The following is a 14297-nucleotide window of genomic DNA, read 5'->3' on the forward strand; positions in this document are numbered from 1 at the left end:
ATTTAATGGGCCGTAACATATACAGAGAGGCATAGATGACGAAGCAGAGTAGAGGGCAAGTCCGACGGCGGATCTCAGTGCATGAGAAATGATCTGAAATGACGGCAGATCTATGGGTCCTCGAAGAAATGACTTCATCAACACGGTTGGATTCGCTTTCAGGCATTAATGATTAATTAATATTCGCATGTTTCAGCACAGAGATCTTCATTTGCTTTCCGGAATATTATGTCGTGCGATATTTCCCTTTACGAATATTTTACTGCTTTCGCATGCTAGTTTAGGAAGTGTCGGAATTAGTCTTTTATTTTTTCTTGGACTATTTTTGTGGTCTTGTTCCTTTGAGCGTGATCCAACGAATTTGAAATTAATCAAACGAGTTTCAGTGTAGTAAAAGCTTTTAGCAATGAGTTTCTTTGCTCGGATAACACGAGTAAAGTAAAACCATTTATTATTATTATTAATTTTTTGGTATCCGTTAATGCTTCGCTTCCCACGCTTAAGATATCGGAAATGAAATAATAGTTGACTCTTATTCAGTAACAAAGGCAGCCTTGTCCCGCATGCAGGTACAATAGGCAGCCTAGTGCTCCGGTGCCGTACAATATTTTCATTATTATGCAGCCCAAAATACGGTCTTCGCAGAGTATAGACGTGAATACTCGGAACCTGTGTGCATTAGTGAGTCGCAAATTCACAGACAATGTCCTTCGTGCGGATACAGAGACTATGTCTATAAACACAAGCGACGTAAAAAACAAATGCAAGGCAGCTCACGCAAATAAAAAAAAAGTTTATTTTAAGCCATAGCGATATGGCCGGATTGTTTTGTGTGTGCGTGTGTGTGTGGGCGCCCTGTCTAATAGGCGCAGTTGGAATTAGGCGGCACAAATCGCTCCTAAAGGCATAAATGAAGGTAATCAGATTAAATTTTGTCTTCGGTATTGTTTTCTGTCGACATTTTTCGCACACATGCACTATTCTAGCGGGAGCACCTTCGATGTTACGGCATTATGAGCACTAACAAAGACCATCTTTATGAAAACTGCGAGCGTATGGAACCAAGACTATTGTACTTGCATACTAAGAAGAAAAGACATTGCTTTTTATTGTGATTATTTGCAAGTAAAAATAGATGCATTACACTCTGGCGGATGCAGGTGCGAAGTTCATAGTCGCTACAGCTGCACTTGTCAATAATCAGGAGTCGTTACAACATTTCGTAAACAATTCTGATCACCAAAATTTTTGCTTCGAGTTTGTGGGCGCCACTTTTATGAGAACTTAAGATATTCAAAACGCGTGCCTAAACGGTGGGCCAATTGGAATGCGATGTCATTGATTTTTCAGCTGCACTTCCTTTGCGTGTTTATCTCAGTTGCGTTGCTGCATTCGTCAGCCCGTCACCCGACTCCTGTCAGTGGTTAATATAGGACAGAAAATCTTTCCGGTCGGTTAAGAAGCAATTTTAACATTTTCGGTGATTGCCGTGGTGGGACCGGTTCTTCTTCGTGACGTGACCTCCATATTGTCATCACAGTAATGGCCTACTAGAACTGTAATCGCTACGGTCGCGGGCGGACCTAATAACGACATATACACAGCAGAGCCTATTATATGCGCATACACATCCATACTACAAGTCCTTAGACGCATGTCAGCAGGAAAAGAAAAGAATAAAAAGATTACAGTAAAGTAAGAAAATTGTAACAATGCAGTGTTCAGAACAATGGGGACCTTGAAAGTCACATTGTCACGTTATATTTTTGTTATCGCTGGCTCACCGACTTTCTGCCCACAAGGTTGCAAATTAACTTTCGTTTTTCACTTGCTCATCGTAAAGTCTGTTGCAAATCTTGTTTTTGCATCTCACCGTATAAGTGTCGGAGGCAGAGGCGAAAATAAATTACGCTTAAAGAGCGCCCTTCCCAAAAGGTTGACAATATTTTAATGTCTATAGGCATTTAACGGCTACATTCTTTTTTTTCTGAGGCTATTTTCGGGACGACAGCAAAGGGTACAAACTGAACCCAAACTTTTGATTGTTTGCCAAACTCACATGGGGCACATCAAGGATCGGTATTAGGTTCAATTTTGTTTCCTTTGTAAATAAATGATTTATCAGAGTGCATACAAGATGACGATAACGGCATATATTCCGACAACACAGATGTGCTGATATTCGGTTAAATCATGGATCACATCGAAGCAAGTGCTAATAAAGAACTACGTAGTATAGCGAACTAGTTTTGTGCCACAAGATTGACGTTGAATTGCACCGAAAAAATATTTTTACATTCAAGCAGCAAAGACGAAAATTGTTCTATGAATTTAGAAATCGATAAAAAAGAAATAGCTCAAGTACCATCATGTAACTTTCTTGGCATCCCTCTAGACTCGTCATTACATTTCAGGAAGCATATCAGCAACTTGCGCTAGAAACTAAGTCACGCAAGTTTTTTACCAATCGCGTCAGCATTTTCCTCTGAAAATATAAAAAATTATAAACTTTGCAATTTTTCGCTGCGATCTTACGTACTATGTCGAATAGTGAGGCTACACTTATCCCTTCTGTCTGGAACCACTTATCAATTTGCAGAAACATGCTTTGGGCATTTTAACATTTTCAAGCTGCCGAGAACACACAGAACCACTTTTTCGCGAACTTCACATTATGTCATTCACAGTCGCGCAAGCCTACAAAACATGTGCTGTGCATACCATTTTGTCTGATAACAACCCTTTTCCTTCAGCCATTTTTATACGCAGAGAAAGTCATCCACGAGTCGAAGAACTGTAATTGCCGTTTACAACTTATACAGCCGAGGATCGTAAGCAAACACTGTCGTTTACAGCACCAGTAAAAAAAAAAAAAACTAAACTTCATCTCGCTCACTGAAAAACCTCAGTAAAAAAAAAGTAACTAATATTTTTGCTCGCATGTAGTGCTATCCTGACATGCTTCTCTTTGTTGTTGTTACACTAAAACCTAGTTGATAACTGGTTCCTGTTGACACAGTATTTTTGTACTATTTTATTTGTGTGTATATTGCCTGATATTGATGTTTTATTTTCTTCATTGGTCATTTATCACATGACGTCTTTCTCAATTGCATGGTATTATCACTGTGCACATTTTTATGAATGTAGAGGTGGATCCAGGTTTTGTTACTGTCACCTAGATTATGCGTTTTTGCTCATTTATTGCATGGCCCCCTACTAGCAGCTTGATAAGGGTCCAGATGCTTTTGTCACTCGCTTTTCTAAAATAGTTTCCCAAGCAAATAACCCTAGTAGCACACTTTGTTGCCTCAATGTGGCCGCAATGTTTGCTTTCAACATTGCCTTAACGTGGCTAGTGTCCTCTTTTTGCCACGTTGCTGCAACATACATAAGACAACATTGAAGCAACATTGCATCAATGTTATAACAACATTTAGTCAATGTTTAAGCCACTTCTGAAGACGATATTAATGCAACATGGCTGCAACATTTTCTTAATATTGGTACAACTTTTTATTTGCACACATGCAACATTCCCATGACAACGTTAGTGCAATATTGCTGCAAAGCTATTGTAATGTTTCAGAAACTTTCAGGCAACATTCCAAACTACTGAAATATTCCGCCGCATTGATGGCCACTAGCTATCGATGCTTGCTGTTCAATAAATTTATCTTGTGAAAGGCTAAACCATGTGCAATGGTATCGTCGTACCACAATGGTTATAGTAGCTTAAGGTCGCAAGAATGAGCAACTGAACATTACTCGTTGCCACGAGGCAGTGCGGTGCAGAGGAGTACGAATACCTAAAAGGCTGCACTGGACAACACAGCTTTTCCCCACTTTTCAAGCCGCTTGCTCTGAATGAGACCTTAAATGTAATATTCGTCAGCTCTGTACCAGTGCTCATTTAGACACTATAAGCTGCTGTGACCTGAAAATGGCACTGAAAGTGGTTATTCTGGCAATTAGGATGATTTATATATATGCATTTGCATTACAAATAACCATCATTTGTTTTTTAGCGCTATTTTATTTCTCAAGAATTTATTCAATTAGCCTAACAGCAAGCTTGATGCCAGTATACTCATTAGCTTGACATACAGAAGCTAGTTTCACAAATGTAAGACATTTACTTCAAGACAATCGTTTTATGCAGAAACTTTCAACAATCATACATAGCACACAGCCGATTTGGCTACTCAAGAACAGGAAGCACAAATAATGTCACCAGTTAGTAAGCACATCAGCATAGCTTTAAAATGTGCATGTCCCTCAACTTGAGTTTTACAAGCATGACACTTTAGTAAATTATTAATTGCAGAAACTTACAACAAAATATAAAACAGCAGTACTGCCTATTCAGAAAAAGGAAGCAGATATATAACATACTGAACATTTACACAGGCACATTGGCATAGATTGAAAAATGTGCCACATGGGCCTACAGTTCACAGACAAGATTTATTTTATTTTATTACTTTATTCAGTAACTTGCAACAAAGCTACAAAACAACACACAGGCTACTCAGGAACAAGAACCAGAGATAATGTTTTGAAAAGTTACTGGGCACAATAGCATAGCATGAAAATGCACCCACCACCCCTCCAACTTGCATTTACAAATATAAAACACTTGAGTAAACTATTTACGCAAAAACTATAGCACAGTGTAGCACTATTTTGTGCAGAAACTTGACACAAATACATATACAAAGTAAGAGTACAACCTAGTTCAGTATTCAGAAACAAGCAGACATATTATGAACAGTAGAGACATTACGACTAGTTTAATCCTTCCTTGTTTGGACATGCACCATTGCACTGGAAGACTACAAACAAGTATTGTCAGCATTTTACTGAACAATTTAGCATGTCTAAAAATGCTTGTGCCCTGGTAGCCTCCAGCTGGTCACGATGAGGGTCTCTTCCAAATCATGATGTTGTCACAAGTGAAGCTGCATCCCTGAACAAAAAAAAAATCGAATTGCTAAGTTAAGCATCTTGGTGGGCACATCTCTAATTACAAAATTTTTACGCTGCTCTATGAACACTGACATGGACGGCTGTCACGACCATTATCTGCTGTCACGACCATTATCAGGACTGACATCTGCCGAACAGTTTTCTAGTTTGTCGTTAACAGCCTCTGCTATTCTTCGTCGTTGCCGGATCGACACTTCACTTAGCGAACACTTTACTCTCTTCATGATCTGCTGTCACAACCATTATCAGGACTGACATCTGCCGAACAGTTTTCTAGTCGTCGTTAACAGCCTCTACTATTCTTCGGCGTCGTTGCCGGATCGACACTTCGCTTAGTGAACACTTCACTCTCTTCATGATACAATGAATGTAGCACTTTACCAAACTATCACGAAGGGCATGGGTAACACATGCATATATGCACTACTGGCTTTGTGCCAGGCAACACGTGTCACAGCTCAACAACGTAGGTTAGAAATCACTCACCACTGATGTTATCCTCTGTGCAGGCCTCCGTCATTTCAGATGAATTCTTATGAAGCCGCAATGCAACACAGCAGCAAGAACACGGCGACCCCAATAAAACTATGCTAAAATAAGGGAAACGCACGTGAGCCATGGAGGAAGGAAAATGCTCCATGCACGTGAAGAATTTGCCGCGATCGCCGCTTACACGCGGTTTGGCAGGAATGGCTCTCGGCGCGGCCGCGATTTCGACTTGATTTGGATTCGCGACGATCTTCATGACCATTAGGCGGCGGGGCATTAGTGAAAACAGAACTGAATTTCTTCAGCAGTTATAATTTTAGTCCGCATGTTTAATTGAAAGATAATGCAATCTCAGCAGTCTAATTATATTGCATATAAATATCTATATATATTTCTATCTCAGTGTAACAAAGTTTAGCACACTTCTACTGTTCATCGCATGCACATGACATGCAAGGTTACACTAAAACTAAAAAATAAATAAACATTGTCATGCGGGGAAGTGACAAGGTCAATGGAGTGACCTAATACCGGCTTTTCTGTTTGGGCTGCAGAAATAGTCTGAAAGAACGACAGTTAGCCCATAAAGTAAATGTTATAGCAATGTCATCGTATGTGGTTCAACATTTATACATCATTTGACAATATTGCTGCAATGTGGAAAGACCACTTTAGAGCAACATTGCCAGCATGTTACTTGTTAACATTGCAGCAACGTTATTGAATGTTGAAGGTTTTCTCATTATGTTGTATAAATGTAGTCCAATGTTATCGCAACATTGTACAACATTGACAATGTTGCTGCAATGTTACAGAAACATATTGTGCTACTAGGGAAATTCAATTGAATACAATGTTCAACTACCTTTGTCCCTCAGAGTTCTCTCTACCGTCCACGTCACTCGGCGACTAAATTGCGCTGCTAATACGCTATCAGCTCACATATTGGCGTCGGTATTGGAGGGGCCGGCCGTGATTACTGCTGCCGATTGCCGAGAACGCGTTCGCTTTCGGAAGTAGTAGGCAAGGTGATAACAGAACATCTGTGAGCACGCAATAATTCCTGCAGTGGAATAACCTAGGCACAGCACGGATCAGGCTGCTAACCGTTCAGAATCAGTGTTCTAAGCATGCGTGAAAAAAACGGAACAGTCGAGTTGCAAGCATTCAGGCACCGATAGCCCTTTGAGCTGGGTGTTTTATTTTATGTGGCTTTCTTTATACGATCGTGGCTGCCTTACTACCTTCAGCAGTCCTTTATTTTTTTCGAAATTCCAAAGGAATAAATTTCAGAAACGAGCATCACAGCAATAAAATGCCTCATAATTTAGCAAATGACAAAGACGAAGCGTCTGCATAAGTCAACTTGAAGTAGAACAGTTTTGCGGGCTAGTTGGTTCATTGCAGATAAAGGGGTAATTCCGCGAATGAAACCGGACAAAAGTGGTTGCCCGCCTCTGTTCCTCGTGTATATAGCATGCGCTTTCGTTAAAGAATAAACCAATGGAAGTCTGCGCCTGTGTTGTCGTTTTTGTTCCTTCATCTGCCGTCCCGTTTTATTCGCGCAGTTTACCTTTTATCTGCAAGCCAACTTGATTGTGTTACCTGCCCGGAAAGCAGACCACAACGAGGATGGAAAGAACGACGACTGTGGAGAACAGAGCTCCTGGGATATAACTATATTTTGCATTTGCGTAAAATATTCGTTAATTGCTGTTAAGAACGTAGAAAGTCTAGGAGAGATTTTTTTTTTTATGACTTTTCACTCAACAAAATCTCCCTTAGACTCAGCAGTTGGATGAAAGCAAGTTAATTTGAAGGGAGTGAAGGTGGAAACGTTTTTCTCTGCAAGCGAATGAACACATCATAGGGTGGAAAACCACATGCATTGAAATTATTTGGTTTTTCTCAAAGAATGAGTGTAAACGTTGAGTGCGAATGTTGACAACAGACCATCAAATTAGGCGGAAAGTTTGCTGCAAAGTACAGGCACAGAGCAAAGCGCCAGCATGACAGGAAATAAATTTGTTGAAGGAATAAAGTTATACATAGGAATAAAATACCTCCACAACAAGAGCAAAGTCGCGAAACGTCACCGATTTCAAAAGAAACACAAAATTTTAAACGCCAGATGTCCGTTTTTGTGAGTGGCGAACTTTTTTTTTGTGGCATCATTCGATTCGCAGCACACAGCGAAGGAAATTTGTTGCTTTCCGCAAAGCACTTCCGTCGTACATCGTGGAAGCGTGGCTTGATTGTGTACGCTCCGAAACTGAAGCCGCTCGCATTTCAGCGGAGCGCCCATAAAAAGAGAACGGCGTGCAATGTGGCGTGTCCAATGGGGAACCACAGGGGCCCCATCTGGAAAACGACTTTCAGTTCGCTTTCTCTTTGCGGTTCCCGATTGCCTGTGGGTGCCGACCGGATTGCAAACCCTAACGAAGCAAGTGCGGTCCGGTTACGGCGCCTGCTGCTGCCAGCTATATCAAGTTCTAAAATCAGCCGAAGTACTCTCCGTCAGCTACGGTTTTTATTTCTTTACGGGGATATTCCCCTTGCTACTTCGTGTTTTCAGCTACTAGTGCGATTAAAAAAATGAACAGGTGAAACTTATGTTATCGTGATGACGACTGATGGCGTACCATTTGAATTTGATCTTTTGTTGAGATTTGAGAGCAAGTGTGCTGCAAAGGTATGGATGACTGAGAAAGTAGCAGCAATATTGGGTCTGATGACTGAAACGAAATATTCTTCTGTTTCTGGGGTAGAAAGTGGAGCGTAGGAAACATTTCCACGTGTTACAGGAATTGGAGTTTGAACCGAAGCGGTGGCATTATGGGAGAGCATCCGCCTCGCATTCGGGAGGTATTTGGTTTGGTCCCCGGTAGCGCCGGGCACTCAATGGTTTGTCAACGGGTACAAGATTACCCGCGGCCTGGTGCTCGACTCTTTGAGATAAAATGCTTGGGGAAGGTCATGGACCAAATAGTCGCACAGACGGGGCAGTGATTCGTTGTGCCATCGGATAACCATAAGTCCACTTCGTGTGGCAAAAGCCCATCATGTGACCCTTTTTCCTTTCTCGCAAATTCAGACAGCCGGAAAACTGGAATTGCCCAGGAGTGCAGTGATTCTCTGAGAAGTGAACTTCATCAGCGTCAATGAACCTTTACTTCTTTGGACATGATCGGTAAAGCTTTTTCGCACTTGAAATTCAAGGATTTTTCCGAATTTTCACGTTTACAAGGCACGACTCGTTTTCAGTGTTGAACCACGTGAAACAAGGTAAGTCGAACCACCTTTGCAGGCTGAAGTGTTCGATACTATTTTGCCCCTGAAGGAGCGCAGCGGGGTTTGCGCCACTATTTCCAAACGCACATCCCTGTGACAGCCGAGCGCCAGGCCCGAGGCCGCTTATACCCATTTTTACTTGTGGGTGTCCGGTGGCGAGTTTCGAACGAACCACCTCCCGCTGCCGAGACCGGCGCCCAAGTAACTAGGCCACGACAGTACTTTTGTTCACACAGCAGAACTCTTGCATCCAAGCTAGAAACGTAAAACACGAGGATAGGAGACTTGGTGCAGGTGATAAACCGCGAGCGCATCGAACAGTGCACTAGCGCAATCAATAACGCTCCCGTTTTTATTTCCAATTCGCAGAAATAAGCGTAGTCCTTAACTGCACCTAGAAAGCGCACCATAAACCTGAGTTTGTTTAATCGCTTGCACGTAGAGAAGCAGGGATTCTACAGAACCAGTGCCGAATTAATACCGCGCAAGCGGATGCCGTTGCATTTTTCCGGTTGCATGGCAGCACACAGGGCTTCAATGCCCGGCGAGTTTGTAGGAAATTGTGTGCCAGTAATTACCCTCCAGAGCAGAGACGTTGCTCGGGACAGCCGGGGTGCGAAAGCGGGACGCCGATGCTTACTACATGCAAATCTTTCAGAGTTAGGAAGACAGCTTTCCCTTTCCACCAGAACCCTGTCCCTGTGCTCTCTACATGCACTGTACTGTTTCCAAGCGATGCTTTGCGTGCACATCCCACCGCTGTGGGCTAGTCTCCCTATGAGTGTTTCTATGCTAATAAAGGTTCACTGAACGAGCTAGGCGTTATGCTGTGCAAGTGACCCCATCTACGAGCAACGACGAGAGGAATGAAGTTCTACGTATTTGCATAGCAGTTGTGGACGTTCAGTGTCGCTTCGTTCGTAATTAGGCGTAGTTTGTATGCAACAAGTGATGATGTAGTTCTGACGCAAGCTGTGCAATGAATCTACGCGGTAAATTATGTCGGCTGCTGAAGTCTTCCTTATAAAGGCCTGCAGCACCTTCACAACCTTCACAGATGATTGTGCAAAAAGGCAATTTGGGTTTCGTGCGTTGATGAATGTGTATTGTTCGTTTGACCTTCGGCGGTTACGTATAGGCTCCGTTTTGTGAGAATAGAGCGAATTGACTGATTAAGGCGAATTAAAGAGGTGATGGTTTTTTCGTGTTTTTACTCGTCGATAACTGCTTACAGTCCGCCTGTGTGAGACTATAGTGACATTCGGTCGAGCGAGTAACTAAGTGTCACCAACGGCACGCCAAGATATCAACATTGTGTAAGGTGTTTATTGGTGCACCAAGACCGTAGGCAACGTCCGCAAACCAAAGCGACGGGGGTAGCGTTCGAACCAACAGCTTGGCAACAGTGCAGTGCCAACAAGGCTCCGGCTCCACTACGTCTACCTCTTCGGGTTGGCGCGCGAGCTGATGGTGATCGGGATTACTACAATAGCCGCCGGCGGAAAAGGAGCCATCCTGGCGACTCATGTTGAGGAAAGGGTAGAGGGATCATAATATGGCTTGAGGCGGTCGACATGTACAGTTTCTCGGCCGCGGCGGCGATGATCTGGAGATGGGTTCAAGGGCTCTACTACGTAATTGACGGGAGAAGATTGTTCGAGAATGTGGTAAGGTCCATGATAGTGAGATAGGAGTTTGGATGAGAGGCCGGGTACTAAGGAAGGCACCCAGAGCCAAACGAGGGCACCTGAGGGATATGAAGGCGCTGGATTTGTAATGTCCCGGTTATGCTTTTGTTGAGCCTGGTTCTCCGTTGTGAAGGAGCGCGCCAATTGTCGGCATTCTTCGGCAGATGTGCGCGCTTCAGACAGTAGAGTGGTCTCTGAAGCGTCGGGGTGGTAGGGCAGGATAGTATGCATGGTGGACGTGGGTTAACGACCATATAAAAGAAAGAAGGGGGAGAACCCAGTCGTCTGCGTAGCCGTATTGTAGGCGTACGTTACGAAAGGCAGCACTTGGTCCCAATTAGAGTGAGCGCTATCAACGTACATGGCTAGCATGTCACTAAGAGTGCAAATAAATCGCTCAGTCATGCCGTTCGTTTTGGGGTGATACGCTGTGGTGCTCCGGTGAATGATCTGGCACTGTTTGAGGAAGGCTTCGACAGTGTCGGAAAGAAACGCACGTCCGCGGTAACTGATCAATTCTTTCGGTGCGCCGTGACGAAGAACCAGGCGATGCAGAATGAATGAAGCAACATCCCGTGCGGCGGCAGACTGCAAGGCCGATGTTTCCACGTAACGGGTTAGCTGGTCAACGGCGACAATGACCCAGCGATTGTTAGCCGAAGTGGTCGGAAGCGGGCCATACAGATCGATACCGACACGGTCAAAAGGGCGGCTGGGGCAAGGCAATGGCTGCAACGGAGCGGCTGGCTGAGGGGGTGGATTCTTGCGACGTTGGCAGGCGGTACAGGATCAGATGTATTGACGAATGAAGCGGTACATGCCGCGCCAGTAACATCTCATACGCAGTCGGGAATAGGTTTTCATGACACCTGTATGGCCGCATTGAGGATCGGCGTGGAAAGAGGCGCAGATTTCAGCACGGAGATGTCGCGGAATCACAAGAAGTCACTTTCGCCCCGTAGGATGGTAATTGCGGCGGTATAAAAGTCCATCACGAGTGGCGAAGTGGTGGGCCTGACGACGAAGTACACGTGACGGAGACAGCTCTGCAGGCGTAGACAGGAATGTCAAGAGGGAGGATATCCATGGATCCGTCTGCTGCTCAGATTTCATGTTGGTAATGTTGAGCGGCGACATATCGTAGGCACAAACGAAGCCAGCCGTCGAGTCGTTAGGAAGCGGTGAACGGGAAAGGGCATCAGCGTCGGTGTGCTTGCGTCCAGATCGATGGATGACGTGGTTATCGTACTCCTGAAGACGTAACGCCCAGCGGGCGAGGCGGCCGGAGGGGTCTTTGAGGGAGGATAGCCAACAGAGCGCGTGGTGGTCTGTAACAACGTAGAATGGGCGACCGTAAATATAAGGACAAAACTTGGCAATGGCCCATATGATGGCCAGACACTCCTTTTCGGTTACAGAATAGTTCGATTCCACTTTCGTGAGGGTACGACTAGCGTACGCGACGACATACTCGGAATATCAAGATTTCCGTCGAGCAAGTACAGCGCCCAGACCTACGCCACTTGCATGAGTGTGTATTTCGGTCGAGCAGGCAGGGTCAAAATGGCGGAGTATAGGGGAAGAGACCAGTAGACGGCTTAGTGTACTGAACGCAGCATCACAGGCTGGTGACTAAGAGGAGAGGTTCGGGCCTCCGGCGAGAAGTTGCGGTAAAGGGGCGATGATACTGGCGAAGTTGCGGATAAAACGGCGAAAATAAGAACATAGACCGACAAGACTGCGAAGTTCTTTCAAGGTTGTGGGCTTGGGGAAGTCTGCGACGGCACGAAGTTTGGTAGGATCCGGTAGAACGCCATCCTTGGATATGACATGACCAAGTATTGTGAGCTTGGTAGCGGCAAAGTGACATTTCTTCAAGTTGAGCTGTAGGCCGGCTTCAGTAAGGCACGTAAGGACACGCTGAAGGCGCACAAGGTGGGAAGAGAAATCTTTCGAGGAAACGACAATGTCATCTAGATAACAAAGACACGTTCCCCATTTGAGCCCACTGAGAATGCTATCCATCATTCTCTAGAAGGTGGCGGGGGCGTTGCACAGTCAGAATGGCATCACATTGAATTCATACAAGCCATCGGGAGTGATGAAGGCTGTTTTCGGGCGGTCAGCGGAAGCCATCGGTACTTGCGAATAGCCAGGGCGCAAATCTAGCGACGAAAAGAACTCCGCAAACAATCTAGCGCGTCGTCAATTCGTGGTAGTGGGTGACCATCTTTGCGGGTTTTCTTATTCAGACGCCGGTAATCCACACAGAAGCGGATTGTGCCATCTTTCTTCGTCACCAACACTACGGGGGAGGCCCAAGGGCTATGAGACGGTCGTATGATGCTCCGTTGAAGCATGTCGGCGACATTGTCACGAATGACGCGGCGCCCAGTGGGCGACACACGATATGGTCGCCGCCGCAGGGGAGCATGAGGACCAGTGTCGATTGCATGAGAAACGGTCAAGGCGCGGCCCAAGGAAGGCTGGGACACATCAAAAGATGCACTAAAGCGCTGAAGGAGGGCGACTATTTGGCCCCGTTGGCCGGACGGAATGTCGGTTGCGATAGCTCGATGAAGGGCGTCAACAGGAAGCTCATCACTCGTAGCAGCACAGGACGTCAGGGCAGCGACGTGAGGAAAAACTTCAGATTCGGAGAACATGTAAGTGCGATCAGGGTCCAGCTCTTAAATGTAGCCGAGGTACTCCCCGCGAAGAACAACCGTCGGGCAGGGAAAAGGGTTGGAAGCATAGATGACACAGCTGCCATTAGAAATCGTTAGAACGGCGAAAGGAAGAAGGAGGTGGTTATGGTGGGCGGAGGTGAGTTTGGGCGTAAAGAGAACAGGACTAGGGAGTGCAGATGTCGAAATAAGGGGAACGAGAACAGAAGAAAAGGGAGGAATGTCGGTGTCTGCAGCTACAAGGAGTTTAGCAGGGCGCACAGGCAGGTCAAACAGGGAAACATTACATACAGGGCAAAGCTCAACTTCAGCACGGGCACAATCAATCACCGCACTGTGAGGCGACAGAAAGTCGTAGCCGAGGATGATGTCGTGGGAGCAGGCGTAAAGCACCACCATCTCGACGAGACACGTAATGTCTTTGATGCAAACTCGCACCGTGCACGCTGCCACAGGGGTGATGCGCTCTGAACTGGCCGTATGAAGCGAAAAGGCAGAAAGCGGCGTCGTGACCTTGCAAATTTTGCGGCGAAGGGCATCACTAATTACGGAAACGGCAGCACCTGTATCCACCAAAGCAAGAACGGGAAAACCTTCTACGAACACTTCAATGACGTTGGCGGGACGGGAGAAGGCGGAGGACTTAACGAGTTCGTCAAACGCGCAGTTCTTGCCTCCGGAACTGCGGCATTTAGTTTTCCCTTTGCGTACGGCCCTGTCGCCGGAGCATCGGCGAAATGGAACGTCAGCGAGGCGAAGGCGAACGCCGTGTCGAGTACTGAGCCCGAGGTGGAGACGATTCAGAAGAGACGTTGCTCACGGGCGGCTCGGGATCGTAGTGGTACTGACGGACTGCGTCCTCAGGATGAAGCGTGCGCTGACGGCAAAGGCGAGCGACGTGACCCGGGAGCCCGCAAGCATAGCAAATTGGGCGATTGTCGGCGGTTCGCCATGGGTTCGTAATGCGGCGTCGCGGTCGAGGGATCGGAGACTGAGGGGCCGTGAAACGAGGTGGAGCATAAAATGTAGGGCCGTTCTGGTAAGACGATGTAGGAAGCGGACCACGCGTTCCAGCGGTCACTTGAGCGTAAGTGAATGGGGCTTGCACAGGAGCGATGGGAACACTAGAAGGCAGCGCTTCGGCGACTTTCTC

Source organism: Amblyomma maculatum, chromosome 1 (genome assembly GCF_055883805.1).
Source record: "Amblyomma maculatum isolate TAMU_Amacu chromosome 1, ASM5588380v1, whole genome shotgun sequence".
Taxonomy (NCBI): domain Eukaryota; kingdom Metazoa; phylum Arthropoda; class Arachnida; order Ixodida; family Ixodidae; genus Amblyomma; species Amblyomma maculatum.